We start from the raw sequence: 15,611 nt of genomic DNA, 5'->3' as shown, positions 1-15,611 counted from the left end.
TCACAGCTAAACCGGTTTCAGAGCTGGTTTCAGTCAGCTTAACAAGTTGCTTGATGTTCTAGCAGCAGGATATTTTTAACTTTTCTTTTTCAAATATCTGGAAAAGAAAATGTGTTATTTGTTGCACCTTTGCTAATTTTTTTTAACCAACTATGGTTGAAGTTTTAATAATGTAAAAAGAAGCTTTATCAATACCGAAGGATGTTAAATAGCGACAAGCTGCTTGCATTCAACACACAGTAAAATAAACAATAAAAAGAATGAACCCATCAAATATATTTAATACCATTTCTGTTTAGGATCACATAGGTTGTTGGAGCCTATCCTATGTTCCACCTAAGGGATAATTAAGAGGAATAAATCAATAAATGAGACAGGTTTCTGAACTAAAGCTGAAGTGTCCAGAGAAAACCCACATATGCACAGGGAGAACATGCAAACTCTTCAGAGAAAAAACACAGCTGGGTTTTGAACCAGGGCCTTCTTGCTGGGAGTTAAGAGTGCTAACCACTACATGACTGTGCTGCCTCTAGTAGCAGTATTTAGATCAAAATGTGCTTTTCTTAGTAAAACCTCACCTACAGCTGAACACACTGCACAAAAAATCACATGTAAAGTTTATTTTAATTTTATTTTTATATCAAAATTTAGGAGTTTCTAAAAAGACTACTTCCTTCTTTATAGACCATAAATATTAGTGGCTAACATGCACTAATTGCTGCAGAGGCAGCCTGTTCTGACCAAACTGATTTGCTGTCATTGTGTTGGACCAATAGCTGAAATGGTAAGCCTACATGCTTTGAACATTTCTGCCTGGTCTTAGGTCATATTTTATCTGAACTGGTCTTTGCAAAAAAGTGCCAATCAAAATAGTGATTTGTATATTCACACCAGCATAATCCTTCGGTCAAAATCTATGGTCCAGATCAAGTATGAAGACAAAACAGGTCGGATAATCCAAAATTCTTATCCATGGTCAGAACAAACCCACAGATCCAATAGACAGCATCTAAAATGGAGAGGCTGAGGCTGATTCGGCGGGCTAAAGGGGATTCAAAAGAACCAGAAGCAGACAAGGAAAATCCACTGTTTGAAAAAGAGCATATTTTTTAAAATACACTGGTTGGGCCAAAAGCTCCCTGCTCTACTCCATTCTGATGTGTCCACCTGCAGACAAATAGATTCTTAAACATCTTTGTTTCCCTCGTTCAAGCTGGCATCTGGCTCAAAAGTGTACGTCTTGGTAGCTCCAATATTTCTTGCCACTTTTGTTGCAGCAGTAATGTTAGTTTGGGGGTGTGAGGGGCTGTCAGCTAGCGGGAGGGAGTGTAAACAGAGTGCCCAGTTAGGGGTAGTGGGAAGGAGAGTGGGGTTGATCTGCGCCAACACACAACTTAAAAGTGAACATCTAATGAAATCTGCCGACTCTGCAGAAAACATGTTCTTGAAAATGGTTAATTTTTTCAAATTTTTTGCTAAAAACTGCATAATCATAATTAAAATAGCACTGGGAATGCTTTTAAAATAGATCAAAAGATGATCGAAGAGGAACTTTAAAAACTATCCATACTTTGAACATTGTACTGTCAATTGCTACACAGCTCCAAACTTCATGACCTTCAGATTTACCCTAGTACAGTACGCAGAGAGCATTACAGAATGGGTTTCCATGGTCAAGTAGCTGCATCCAAACCACACATCACCAAGTGCAATGCAAAGCCTTGGATGCAGTGGAGTAAAGCACGCCGCCACTGGACTCTAGAGCAGTGGAGACACTTTCACTGAAGTGAGGAATCACACTTTTCCATCTGGCAATCGGTTGGACAAGTCTGGGTTTGGAGGTTGACAGGAGAACGGTACGTTTTGGACTGTATTGTGCAGAGTGTTTAATTATTGATGGAGGAGGAATTATGGTCTGAGGTGGTTTTTCAGGACTTGGGCTTGGGCCCTTTGTTCCAGTGAAAGGAACTTTGAATGCTTAAGGATACCAAAACATTTTGGACAATTCCATGCTCCCAACCTTGTGGAACAGTTTGGAGCAGGTCCCTTCCTCTTCAGCTCATATATTCATATACCTTTGAGTGTACTCATATACTAACTTAGTGAAGGTAACAATTGTCTCTGCCTAGTTAGCATATTTGCATTTCTTTGTGCATTATATAGACTGGCTTTTTCCTAGGATAAGAAAGAGAAGAATTGCTTAATGTCTTCAAATCTTTCCACGTTTCCTTTGCCTTCAGCTAAAATAGATTCAAATCTCTTTAAATGGCCAGGGAGTGTTTGCTTAGGTCCTGCAGTAGCAATTGGAAATGACATGTACCTTATACTATGATTGTGTAAAGGTTGCTGTGGGTTACGGTGACTGTGACACACACAGTGTCAATCTGCCACTTATATAAAACGTTTGCATCAAACTGTCTCTCAGATGACTTCACAGAGCTGAGGAGATGACATGGAAGCTAATGGTTTGGTAAAATCTGTATCTGGGCAGAAGTAAACTTGAAGCTAACCATTTACATGTAATTGCTAAGGATTACAATTCTCTATAAACCTTTTCTCAAAGCATAAGAATTTATGGCGTCCAACAGCTCTGTGATGAGTGTTGGGTTTTCTGCAAAAAATCTTAATTTACAGGCCGTCATTGTTCAGGTGCTGATAGCTGTTTTTCTCAGCATCAACCTTTTCCTCATTTCAACTTTTTTCAGGAGGGAGGTCTTTTACACAACAATGCGTTATATCCTATTTGTTGTGACTTTGCTATCTGATTGTCTTTTTTTAATCATGGCTGATTCCCTGCTTTTGTTGAGCTATTTTGGTTTTGCCATACACATGTGGCTGTGCCTTATATTGTACATTATTTTGTCTGTGTACTCATTTGTCACACCTCTTACCCTCACAGCAATGTCGCTGGAGCGCTATGTGGCCATCTGCATGCCTCTGCGACATGCAGAGCTGTGCAACACGCGTGGCGCTTTAAAGCTCATTTTTATCATTCACAGCATCAGCGCTGTTCCCTGCACTGTTAACCTCTGCATTTTCTCTGCTGCAGTGTCTTTCTCCATCTACACCCAGAGCAGAGTTTGTTCTGTAGAGACGTTCCTTTTGTTCAGCTGGCAGGGTCATCTAAGGTCAGCCATAAGTCAGTTTTACTTCTTGATCATTTTCACAATAATTGTTTTCTCCTATGTCAAGATACTAAAGGTGGCCAAAACTGCTTCAGGAGAGAATAAAAAGTCAACATGGAAAGGACTCAGAACTGTGATTCTTCATGGTTTTCAGCTGCTGCTTGGTCTCATCCAGCTGTGGTGCGGCTTCATAGAAGCTGCAGTTCTTAAAGTTAATCTGACTGTGTATATTAATGTAAGATACTTTAACTACGTCATGTTTTTTCTCGCTCCAAGATGCTTGAGTCCTCTCATCTATGGCCTTAGAGATGAATTGTTTTATCAGGCACTGAAGTCTTATGCTCTTTGTGGCCTTCATAAAAAATAATAATTTAATACTTGTTTTGCATTGTATTCTAGGAGTTTCTGTTTAACTTGTTTAAAAATATAATAAAAACAGTAACTTTTATGTACAATTATTGAAGAGGAAGAAAGACTGATTTTTTTATCCGACATGTTATGAACCTGATGATAATTACAATAAATGCAAATGCAAGGATTTCTGTCTTTTCTGAGTGTTTAGTAAAACTTTAAATGCCAATTCATTGCAGATTTCTATAATTATGATGGAACTTCTTTACACACATACGTTCTTAAATGGTTTGAATATATTATGGTTGAAATGGTTCAGAACGGTTAAACGGTTTGTAGAATGGTTGTAGCCAGTTGATGAAGTGGGTAGGGGCAAGAACTGGTGGTGGAGGACTCAAAATGCAGGAGACTCAAGATGCTTAGTGACAGAAAATAAAATATTTAATAACCAAACTGAAACATGACAAAACTATGGGGAGAAACAAAACGGTGACACAACAGTGCAGATGACCTGACAAGGATGAACAGAAACCAAGACATTTAAATAGGCTGAGGGTAATTAACTGAACTGAAGACAGCTGTGGATCATGAACCTTAAAATGGATGACAAAGAAAACCAAAAACATGACCAAGAACGAAACAAAACCACTGAATCCTTACAGGTAGATTAGAATTTACATGTATTAGCAAGGTGACATTAATGCCCAAAAGGTGCCTATAATAAAATGTATAGTTATCATGACAAAACTGCATCTTGACTAACCAAAAACTGACTGAGAGGGAAACCTAAAAGGAAATATGACACTCACAGATATGTCAACTAGATGGATTATCTCTGAAGTCAACAATGGATCTGAGAAAAGCATGAAGTGAAGCCTGAAGTGCGACAGGCATGTTGATGAAAAACTACAACATCACTTTATTACATTCACAAAATTGGCAAATTTGCGAGACAGAGTAAAATAAGAGTTTTTGTTGTCACTATTACAAGGAAAATGTACTACACATTGTAGGATCAAGAGGCTTTACAATTGAATTTATTTTGATTTACATAGCCTGATATTACAACACAGTTGTCTCAACTGGCTTCACTAATTGTACAAAATGTAAAATCTGTTATAAAATACAGTAGCTGATTGCTAAACTAAATTAAACTAAACAGACTAAACTAAACTGGACATCCCTGCCCTTAGACCCTCCATCTCAGCAAGGGGAAACTCCTAAAAAAAAGTGGATTCCGGAAAAAAAAAGGAAGAAACCTCAGAGATGTCCACATGAAGAAGGGTTCTTCCCCTAGGCGATGTACCAGGACTGTTAAAGAAGAATTTGATTATCTAACTCTACAACTACATGTTTGAATAGTGTAGAAGGTAGGCTTCATCCAGCTGGAACTGGAGGACGGCAGGGAACGCGAAACAAGCCGCAGGCGAGGTTCACGGCCAAGTACAGGAGGACAGACGAGCCAACTAGAATCTGGAATCGCTCCTGCTCCCCTGGAGGGGAGTGGGAAAAAGGGACAACACATGAATCGTACTGCACCAAACAGAGGCATGGAGAAGTAAATGATAAATAAATGATCAATACTAGAGGAGAGGTGAAAGACACAAATTAAAAGCACATGAACAAAAATCACAGTTTAGACAAAAAAATGCAATTAGTAAAATAAATCACATTTGAAACGGTAAAGTCATAAATTACAAATAGACGCTTCAATAGAGACTAAAAGAAAGTAGTTCAGGTATAGACATTGAGCTGTCATACACTAAGCTAAAGGGAATAGCTTTTGGTCTGGGCTTGCACATTATCAGGGTGGAAGGAAGATATGAAGACTGTTCCAGTTTTGAATTACAAACAACTGAAGCATTTCTTTGCCATGTTTGTCCCCGATTCTGGGCTGATGATAATTTCACATTTCGACAGCAAGTACTCTGGTTGGAGTAATAGAGTGAGTCCTCCCGGCCATATTCATCTGCTGTGAGTGAAATGTAAATCTGAGTATTATTATTGTGGTAGAACACATAATGACTTCATTTTTACTGGCTTAAGAGGTCTGCATTGATAAAAAAAAAAAGGGGGATGGACCCCTAGGGAACCCCACAGGTCAAGGTCATTTGGTCTCAGATCTAGTTATAATTTTGAAAAATGATATCCTATTTTCAAGACAGGGTTTAAACCATTTAAGGAAAGTACTAGCAATGTCCACCCAGTCCTTAGTTCCCCCATCACATGGCCAAGTATGAAAGTATGAAAAAGATCCCAAACACTGGTGTTTAAATCATCGTCAGATGTTAAAATTAAACACATAAGATGCATGTATAAACATCAAATGGAAATAAGCGTAAATGCATAAAATAATATGTATTAAAACTAATAGAATAAATTAACAGATAAGATCATCTAAAAGTAAAATTTGTAAGGTGGGACTTGAGCCTCTTTTCATTAGCCTCTACAGTCTCTGCGGCCCTGAGTCTCTTCAGCAGAGGCTGTTCCACAGGTGAGGATCATAATGGCAGAATGAAGCCTCACCAGAAATTTCTGGTCCTCTTCTTTGGGACAACTATGTGTCCAGCGCCGGAGGACCTTAGGTTCCACGAGGGCTCAAACTTTAAAAAAAGATCACATAAGAAGGGCCAAGACCATTAATACATTTATAAGCCAGTAAAAGAATCATAAATTCAATCTTGAAAGCGCAGGGAGTCAATGCAGCGATTTTGTTGGACCGGTGTAGGTACCATAACCGTTCGGCCTGGAACATCCTTTCGGGGTCCTTTCGACGGTAATCCCACTTGGACAAACTAAGTAGCGTTGAGATCTGCTTGGGCTCTACAAATTTTCATTTTACGTTCCCTTTTGTAACCTAAAGTTACTTTCCCTCATAAATTGTGTCTGACAATATTCTTTGAAATTTTTATGAAGACATGTTGCCACAATCCGCTTGTTATTCTAGTTTAAGTTCAGCCGTGGCTGAAAATATTGTTAGCACGGCTAAATGTTGTACTTCCGGGACCGTTCTGCCAATAACAAAGCACTGGGCGCACAGATTAAAAAACCTGTAAGCGAACATGCATTCACTATAATCATAACAATAATAAAGGCACATTTTGAAGATTGTCTCGCTTTATGTCGGAGCTGTGTTTGTTTAGTCTTCTTTGGTAGTATCGTCATCACCAATCACCTGGTCAATTTCCTGGTCGAACAGCTATGGTACCTACACCGCCGCTAATGTTAGCTTTGGTTTGTGAGGAGCTGTAAGCTAGTTGGAGATTGTGTAAACAGAGGGATGATGGGAAATGAAGGTAGGCTTACTCCGTGAGCGGGGCCAACAGCCCCGCTCACAACTCAAAGGCAAACTTCTAATGAACTCTGGCCGCTCTGCAGAAACTAGGTCCTAGAAAACAACAGGTTGTTTGATTTTGCCTAAAAATGGCATGATCATAGTTAAAAGACCACTGGGAATGCTTTTATAATAGTAAAAAAAAAAAAAAAGATGGGAATCAGACTTTAAAAGAATTGACATGCTTAAAAGAACCTCTAGAAAGAAAAACGCTGGGACACAAAAATCAAACAAAAATGTAGCCATGAACAGATGAACAGTTAAATTCTTAGTCGTTAATGCACTCAGGTTAATATTACTTGAAAAAAAAGGATAGATATTCTGATAACAACAAATTTAACCTGCTGTGAGTACAAAAACCTTATCTATTAAATCTGAACACAAAATGAAAAGTGACTGAAAAGTAACCAAGAGAACTAATTTTAAACCGCATTATCATAATGAAGAAGTTGGAGGGTGTAAATACATAACGGTTACAATGACAACACTCTGATGATAGGCTTGCACAGTGTCCCTCCTGTCTGGCTGTCAAAACTATAAAATGTTCATGCAAGAGACAGAGAGAGACTGATGAGTCCTGGTTTTGTGATTTTTGCTTTTTGACAGTTTGGATGCTTGACCAAAGATCTGTTTCGACATGAAGTCATTATCAAAAAAAAAAAATTGTGTTTTTTTTTTTTACCAAACCAATATTCTTTAAGTGCTCCAACATTTGACAAAGGGGAAGAATTTATGGCACTCAACAGCTCTGTGATCAGCGGTGGGTCTCCTGTAAGGATACTAAATAATCGTATTCTCATTGTTCAGGTGGCTATAGTAGTTTGTCTCTGCATTAACTTTTTTCTGATTTCAACATTTTTTAGGAAGAATATATTTTACACAACGATGCGTTATATCTTATTTGCTGTGACTCTGCTGTCTGACTGTCTGTTCTTAATAATGAGCAATGCTTTGCTTGTGTCATCTTATTTCAGTTTTACCATTCAGATCTGGCTGTGCTTTATCATGTATACTATTCTGTCTGTGTACGCTCTTGTCACACCTCTCACCCTGACAGCTATGACACTGGAGCGCTATGTGGCTATATGCATGCCCTTGCGACATGCAGAGCTGTGCACCACGCGTGGCGCTCTGCAGCTCATTCTCATCATTCACAGCATCAGCGCGGTTCCCTGCACCATTAATCTCTCCATTTTCTCTGCCACAGTGTCTTCAGAATTGTACACCAATAACAGACTGTGTTATAGGGAGATGTTCATTTTGTTTCCCTGGCAGGATCATCTAAGCTCAGCAATGAACCAGTTTTACTTTTTAATCATGTGCTCAGTCATTGTTTTCTCCTATGTTCAGATAATGAAAGCCGCCAAATCTGCATCAGGAGAGAATAAAAAGTCAACATGGAAAGGTCTCAGAACTGTGATTCTTCATGCTTTCCAGCTACTGCTCTGTCTTATCCAGCTGTGGTGTCCCTTTATAGAAGATGCAGTTTACAAAATTGATCTGATTTTGCATAGAGACATTAGGTACTTCAACTATGTAACATTTTCTATTGCCTCTAGATGTTTGAGTCCTCTAATTTATGGCCTTAGAGATGAATTGTTTTTTCAAGCACTCAGATCATATGCTCTTTGCCGCCTGTATAGAAAATAATAGCCATTGTATCTGATGAAAATGTTTATGTATTGCATTCATAGCTTAAAAGAGCTCTTCTTTTTAACATCATGTATGATGTCATATGTATAAGAAATGTAATAATACAACATTTTAAAAATATTTCTAAATGTAAACTCATTGTTAACAAAACAAAATTCAGGTTTTTTGGAAATTGCTATATTGCTGCAGATTTAGAAATAAAAGTTTCTTTTGATAATCATGTTCTGGAAAGAGTGACTGAAATTGAGTTCCTTGGAGTAATTATGGACGACAAAATAAGCTGGGAGCCACAAATAAAGCAGGTCAAAGCTAAACTTAATAAAGAGATAACCGTGTTGGGGAAAACGCATCCTACACTGACTCACAAAGCGCGTACTAATATATTTATCGCTAATACTACCAAACAATACAGTGTGGAATTTTGTGGAAAATGTACAAAAAAATTTACAGTCTTTGTACACCTCACAAAAAAAAACAATTCGATTTGTTAATGGTGTGGATTATGGGATACGTACAAAGCCACTGTTTTTAAAGTCGGGTTTATTGAAATTATGGGAACTAGTTAGACATAAAACAGCACTCATTATGTTCAAAGCCAGAAATAACTTACAACTTAATTATAGCAAATATACAACAAATTTAAGGACAGAGATGGGGAATAAAAGTGAAGAAAGCTGATTTCAAAAAGCAAAAAGAAAATGTTCTCATCACTTTATGGTGTGGATTTATAAAATGGATTGGATGAAGGTTTAAAACAAAGCAAAAGTTTACATGTATTAAAAAAAACCTTCAAGATGTCACTAATGGAACTTTACAAGGTTAGAGATGATTAAAAAACGTTCTTCTTCTGTGTAGGTGCTATACAGAAGGTAATGTGAATGTTTTGAAGGAAAAAAACACATAAACAGAAATATGCACAACATAAGGTGTTGTAAAAAGGGGTGGTATCATACAGGATTTTTCTTCTACCCACTCCTTATCAAGCTCATTGTTTTGTTTATCTGTCAATTTCAAACTCTTGTCCTTATTTTCATTGTGTATTTGAAAAAAAAAAACTAAAAAAGTGTCTTTTTATGTAATTCCTGCATACTTAAATGAGTTTCTTACTTATACTTTTATATTTATTACACCTTTCTTACCAGTAACTATGTTTGCTTGTTTTGTTTCTGTATTGTGACAGCTCACACTTTGTGAAGAGCGTTGAAATGCCTTGCTTGTTGTGTACGAGTAAAACAGTATAATAAAAACTGGTTAATGCAGTAACTGGTGTAGAGAACTAAACATGGCTTGAATTTACTTACTTTTCAACCCTGTTGCAAAATCCATTGCCATGATTTAAATAAATGACTTTCTTGATGATAAATGTTCTATATTTCTTTGTAAAAATCGTTTTTCATCACAGAATTTTTAACCATTTTGGATTATTCGTGAATTGTTTTTAATTCCAATTAATCAAAACTCAATGGAGCCCTCTATAAAAACTAATTTCCTCAGATTAAAGGCCAATTATTTTATTTCATACAAAAAAGGGAAAACTTGACTAAATGTGGCTTTCTTAACTGAAGAATGATTAACATAAGCAAAAAGAAAGAGGAAATTAAAATGTTTCTAACCATGCTACTCTGTACAATGACATGTATTTTTGCATTGTAGGGTCATTTTAGGTCAGCCATAAGTCAGTTTTACTTCGTAATCATGGCTATAGTCATTGTTATTTCCTACGTCAAGATACTAAAGGTGGCCAGAACTGTATCAGGAGTGAATAAAAAGTCAACATGGAAAGGTCTCAGAACTGTGACTCTTCATGGTTTCCAGCTGTTGCTCTGTCTCATCCAGCTGTGGAGTCCCTTTATAGAAGCTGCAGTGGTTAATGTTGATCCGACCGTGTACAAGAATGTGAGGTCTTTTAATTATATAATGTTCTTTCTTGCTCCAATATGCTTGAGCCCTCTTATCTATGGGCTTAGAGAAGAGTTGGTTTTTCAAGCACTGAAATATTACGCTCTTCATGGTTTGGTGAAAAATATAAAATTTATCTTGAGAAAATACACACTAAAAACGTTCACTTTGAATGAACATAAAAAAATTATGTAAAGGATTTCCACATGATTAGATAGCGTTACTTGAACAAAAATGAATCATATTGGTCCTACTTAATGTATTTAGGTTGGGTCAACTTAATGTATTTAGGTTGGGTCAAATTAATGTATTTAGGTTCAAATTAATAAATTTAAGTTGATTCAATTTAAATACTGCAGTTGGACCCAACTTTAAATTAATATTGTTGCACACTCTAAAGAGAAAAAAGTTGATCCAACTTAATTGAATCACTTCAATTGGTCACACCTAATTAAATTAAGTTTATTCAACTTTAATTTGTATGACTACCCAACACAATTTAAATTGATCTAACTTAAATTTGTATTTCTTTCTTTAATTGTATTTATACATCTGAAATTGATACTGTTTTCCAAAGTTTCATCCGATTGGTGTTTTAATTTTCACATCAAAAACATGAAACACCCAGCAAAGTCCCACATCACAAGAGAGGAGCTCAAGTGCCGTGAACACTGTCTTACATATTGGAACATTATCAATTTGCCGCACAAGGGGGTTGGTCATCATCCTCTACCAAACTCTAACTCATGGTGCAGAAAAAAAATAAACATAACAGTTTAAATCACTAGTTAAAACAGAATAAAACAGCTAGACAATAAAACCCATGGACAAAAACTCACACTTAGACCCCAATCTGCCCAAAGCGGCGTTTAAAAGGTGGGTCTTGGCGCCCTTAAGGCTCTCCGGCAGGCTGTTCCACAGGTGAGGACCATAATGGCAGAACAAAGCCTCATTAGAAGTTTTGGTCCTCACCTTTGGCACAACTTTGTATCGAGCACCGAAGGACATCAGGTTCCGCGTGGGTTCAAATTTTAAAAGAAGATTAATTAATTGAGAAGGGCCAAGACCATCAATACATTAATGAGCCGTTAAAAGAATCATAAAATCAATCGTGAAAGCACAGGGAGTCAATGCAGTGATTTTGTTGGACTGCTGCTAATGTTAGCTTGGGTTTGTGAGGGGCTGTAAGCTAGTTGGAGAGTGTGTAGATAAAGGGATGATGGGAAATGATGGTAGGCTCCTCGCCAGCAGCCCCGCCCACAACTTAAACCTAGTTTCTGCCTCTCTGCAGAAACTAGGTCCTAGAAAACAACAGGTTTTTATATTTAGCCTAAAAAGGACGTGATCATAGTTAAAAGACCTCTGGGAATGCTTTTACATTCCCAGAGGTTAAATAGAAAATTAATTGGAACGGGACTTTAACTCTTGTGCTATATTAGATGACCCCATCCTTGCATTGACGTGTTAGTCCTACCATGACAAAGGTGGATAAAGGTGGAAAGATATCGTGTAATCCATGGACACCAGTGAAAATCACAAATTATTGAAAAAAAAGGTGCAGCGCACTGTCTAGTGGGTCTAGTTGACCCAACTCCCAATAGCAAAGTGCCTAGGACAGCACAAGGGTTAAAATAATAAAAATATTAACCTCTTTATCATAATGAAGAAGATGGAGTGTGTAAATGTACATAACAGTTACAATGACAACACTCTGTTTGATAGGCTTGCTACTTCCAGTGTAAAGTATAATTTAATTACCGGTATTTTAAACTCTTGCGTCCATCCGTGACAAAACAATATTTTACAACCATTTTTAGGCTCTACGTACAAAGTGTGCGTAACCCATGTTACAAGTTAAACCAGGTCAAGCTTTGACCATTGTCAGAGTCAGATTTGATACAGACGTATAGATGGCGTCTGTTTTAATTCACAGAAGTGACAAGCGTTTAAATATTAATCATTCTTGAACGTGAGTTACATACCCGGTATGTCTGTAGCTTCAGGCGAAGGTCACCAGTGTGTTACAAGTTCACAAACTGACATGCAAACTTATGAGCAATTTCATTAATCATAAATTAATCCATGATAAATATTTTTCGGGCTGTAAGAGGAAGCTAGAAAACTCAAAAAAAAAAAAAAAAAAACACACACACAGGCATGCACAAGCAGAACATGCAAACTCCACATAGAAAGGTCCTGGCCCGGCCTTCTCACTGTAAGGCGCACCTCCTATCTTACTGTCACCATTATAAAAGTCTCAGACAACCTTCTCTCAGATGGCTGCAAATGAGCTCTAGAGAAAGACAGTGGTGATGAGTGTAAATGCTTTTATAATCGTTTTTTTTTTGTGTATTTGTGACAAAGATAGTTTTAATCATTTTTATTATTCAAATTTCAAGTAATTCTTTGGAAAAAAAAACTGTTGCTTCTTCTTAAAAATACAACACATTTTTAATCACTTAAACGGTTTACCCCCAAAAAAATCTAATGTCACTGAACAGCTCTGCAAGCGGTGGTGGCTTTCCTGTAAAAATAATCAACGATCGGATTATTATTGTTCAGGTGTCAATAGCAGTTTTTCTCAGCATCAACTTTTTTCTAATCTCAACTTTTTTCAGGAGGGACGTCTTTTACAACACCATGCGTTATATCCTATTTGCTGAGACTCTGCTATCAGATTGTCTGTTTTTAATTCTGACTGATTCTCTGCTGATTTTAAGCTTTTTTGGTTGTACAATGCAAATGTGGCTGTGCCTTTTTATATATATTATTTTATCTGTGTACTCATTTGTCACACCTATTACTCTCACAGCTATGACACTGGAGCGCTATGTGGCCATCTGCATGCCTCTGCGACATGCAGAGCTGTGCACCCCTCATGGCGCTCTGCAGCTCATTCTCATCATTCACAGCATCAGTGCAGTGTCCTGCATTGTTATTCTCTCTATTTTTTTTGCAGCAGTTTCTCCCACCTACTTCACTCAGAGCACAATATGTTCTGCAGAAATGTTCATACTGTTCAGCTGGCAGCGTCATCTTAGGTCAGCCATAAGTCAGTTTTACTTCTTAATCATGGTTATTATCATTGTTATTTCCTACGTCAAGATACTAAAGGTGGCCAAAACTGCATCAGGAGAGAATAAAAAGTCAACACGGAAAGGTCTCAGAACTGTGACTCTTCATGGTTTCCAGCTGCAACTTGGTCTCATCCAACTGTGGTGTCCCTTCATAGAAGCTGCAGTGTATAATGTTGATCCGATCGTGTACAATAATCTGAGGTTCTTTAATTATATTGTGTTCTTTCTTGCTCCAAGATGCTTGAGCCCTCTTATCTATGGCCTTAGAGATGAATTGTTTTTTCAAGCACTGAAATATCACGCTCTTCGCGGTTTGTTGAAAAATATATAATTTATCATGAGAAAATACACATTATGGCTTTGTTGTGTTTGGCAATTGTACTTCACCTCAAGAAATATTTAAGAAACAGTAATATAACTAAATCAATGTTTTGGAAATGTAGCGTTGTAGTGATCTTTATAAATGTGCTGCCAATTTTGAGAATTGGAAGGTTTTGGATGAAAAGCTCAAGGTGAGGCTAAAGTGTTCTTGTTTGTAGTTTGAGCTGAAAACACAATGTGAGTCCTGGTTGACTCAGGTCTTTGTCAGAACAGATATCTGCCTAACAACAGTATGAAGTGCATTCCAGGTTTTTGCTGCATAATACTAAAATGTCGTTTCTGGGTGTTAAATATCCCTGAGGTGCTTCATATAGATAGGATCAACATCGTCATTCCTCATCGCTCATTGTTTCACCTGGTTTCAGTTTCAATCATCCATGGCTGTTTCTTTTTCAGTCATTTGTCCCTCAGTAAACTGAAAAGCTTTGTTTTCAGTTTTGCAGCAGGAGACCAACAGTTTCACCAGCATTTTCATTGATAGTTTTAAGTTGAGATTTTTTTTCTTTCCTTCACTCCTTTTGAGTTTATTTGTTATTCTTCACCAAGAAGTTGTTATCCGCACATGCAGGACTTCCATTAACAGCCTACCCAAAAGAGGCAGATTGCAAGGGTACCAAAAATAGAACCTAATAGAATATTCATGGATTGTTTTAACAGGAAGATGAGAGATACCAAACCTAACAAATTAAACTAAAGTCTTACATTTTTAAATCTCAACTATTAGGCAACTATTTTATTAAAAAGTGGAGTTTTGTTTTGTGAAATGAATGAAAACAAACATACTTTTTACAATATTGACATTTTTTTTTAGATGTACCTGAACATGATAACTGTAGTACTACTATTGTGTTACACATCACTATCCAAAACCAAACAAGAAAACATACAAGCAACAATTTTCTGTAAATTTACAAAATGTGAGGTTGGATTGTGGAGAAGTAAAAAAGACTGTGCAAAAACTGTTAACACTTTCCTGAATGCCTAATGTGCAAACTAAAAAGATTCCCTAATCATCATAATTAATGTGAAACAGTAATAAAATAGAGATATTTTTTGTCTTCATACGGCAATAATTATAAGTAAAATGTTATGTGTTCCCACTAAAATGAGTCCAAAATGTAAAATTTTCAATGAAAATTTCCAAAATGCTATTAAAACATGAAATTCTTGTGTGCAAAGCTCAACCATTCTTTCAAAATGGCTTTTTTTTGGTTGGGAAATATTGCTTATAAATCTTTATAAACCTTGTCAATAATCTGCAATTTTACACCATTGTTGTCAGTAGCACATTAGTTCGTTCAATAGCATTCGGTCTGATCTCAGTATTTTTCAATCCAATTTCTTAAACATTATTTTTTTTCACCCAACTTTGTCCCTACAAAGTAGGGATGTGCAGTCAAAGGAGGCAAATGAGGAAGTGACTCACCTCTTGAGTAATATTCAGTAGCTAAAATCTCAGCTCAAAGATTTCTCAAAATTTTCATAACATTTAATCAAACTGCATAAATATGTCATCAATAGTGGATGAGCAATGCTAGACCAACACATCTGCATTGAGACAGTGAGACTTCTAAAACCAAAAAAAGATAAGGAGTCTTTTTTGTAGCATCCACCTTGGTGTTTTTGGGGGCATACTGAACCACTATACATTTTACATTCTTTTTCGGCCCAACATGTACCTGAAATGCGTATGGAGAATGCTGATATCAGATAGGAAACACAATCAGTAGTTGGCAAATATATTAGGCTTTAGTCCCAGCTGCAATGATGGGTGGAGACAGGCTGTCTGCA

At 37.0% G+C, this 15,611-nt stretch overlaps 3 pseudogenes across 1 annotated transcript; all 3 read left to right on the top strand.

Moving 5' to 3' along the window:
* The first annotated feature begins 1,842 nt into the window (after window positions 1-1,842).
* On the top strand, window positions 1,843-3,619 carry LOC101158042 (odorant receptor 131-2 pseudogene; annotated as a pseudogene). The gene has a single exon (XR_013647120.1). The product of XR_013647120.1 is annotated as an odorant receptor 131-2 pseudogene (transcript).
* A 2,105-nt stretch (window positions 3,620-5,724) lies between these two features.
* LOC101158294 (odorant receptor 131-2 pseudogene) lies at window positions 5,725-8,617 on the top strand (annotated as a pseudogene).
* Window positions 8,618-12,689: 4,072 nt separating this feature from the next.
* Window positions 12,690-13,770, top strand: LOC101160256 (odorant receptor 131-2 pseudogene; annotated as a pseudogene).
* The last annotated feature ends 1,841 nt before the right edge of the window (window positions 13,771-15,611 follow it).

The sequence above is a fragment of the Oryzias latipes genome, chromosome 13 (genome assembly GCF_053564925.1).
Source record: "Oryzias latipes strain Hd-rR chromosome 13, Olatipes_Hd-rR_3.1".
NCBI lineage: Eukaryota > Metazoa > Chordata > Actinopteri > Beloniformes > Adrianichthyidae > Oryzias > Oryzias latipes.
This window is presented reverse-complemented; position numbering and strand designations above follow the sequence as displayed.